Genomic DNA, 1,158 nt, shown 5'->3' with positions numbered 1-1,158 from the left:
GGGGACATTGGGGACATTGGGGACATTTGGTGTAATTGGGGGCATTGGGGTAAATATGGACAATGGGGTAAATAGGGACAATGGGGACATTGGGGGCATTGGGGACAATGGGGGCATTGGGGACAATGGGGGCATTGGGGGAAATGGGGACAATGGAGTCATTGGGGACAATGGGGACAATGGGGGCATTGGGGACATTTGGGGATGTTGGGGACATTGGGGACAGTGGGGACAAAGGGTCAATGGGGACACAGGGGACAATGGGGACACAGGGGACACACAGCGGTCACACAGAGCACAGGGGACACAACAGCGTCCCCAGGGCGCCCCATGGGGCGCTATGGGGCGCTATGGGGCGCTATGAGGGGCTACGGGTGGCTATGGGGGGCTATGGGATGCTATGGGGTGCTATGGGGCACGATGGGGAGCTATGGGGTGCTGTGGGGCGCTGTGGGGAGCTATGGAACACTATGGGATGCTATGGGGTGCTATTGGGTGCTGTGGGGCACTAGGGGTAGCTATGGGACACTATGGGACACTATGAGATGCTATGGGGTGCTATAGGGAACTATGGGGGGCTATGGGGCGCTATGGGATGCTATGGGGCGCTATGGGGAGATATGGGGCGCTATGGGGAGCTATGGGATACTATGGGACTCTATGAGATACTATGGGGTGCTACGGGGTGCTATGGGGCGCGATGGGGTGCTGTGGGACACTATGGGGGGCTATGGGACACTATGGGACACTATGGGACTCTATGAGATGCTATGGGGTGCAATGGGAAACTGTGGGGCGCTATGGGGTGCTATGGGGTGCTGTGGGGTGCTATGGGATGCTATGGGGTGCTGTAGGGCTCTATGGGGAGCTATTGGACACTATGGGACTCTATGAGATGCTATGGGGTGCTATGGGGTGCAATGGGGAGCTATGGGACACTATAGGACTCTATGAGATGCCATGGGGTGCTATTAGAAACTATGGGGCACTATAGGATGCTATGGGGAGCTATGGGGTGCTGTGGGATGCTATGGGGAGCTATGGGGCACTATAGGACTCTATGAGATGCTATGGGGTGCTATGGGGAACTTTGGGGCGCTGTGGGATGCTATGGGGTGCTATGGGGCACTATGGGGTGCTATGGGGCGCTATGGGGCG

The sequence above is a fragment of the Lagopus leucura genome, unplaced genomic scaffold (genome assembly GCF_019238085.1).
Source record: "Lagopus leucura isolate 7727_CA_CO unplaced genomic scaffold, USGS_WTPT01 34346-0_obj-0_obj, whole genome shotgun sequence".
Taxonomy (NCBI): domain Eukaryota; kingdom Metazoa; phylum Chordata; class Aves; order Galliformes; family Phasianidae; genus Lagopus; species Lagopus leucura.
This window is presented reverse-complemented; position numbering follows the sequence as displayed.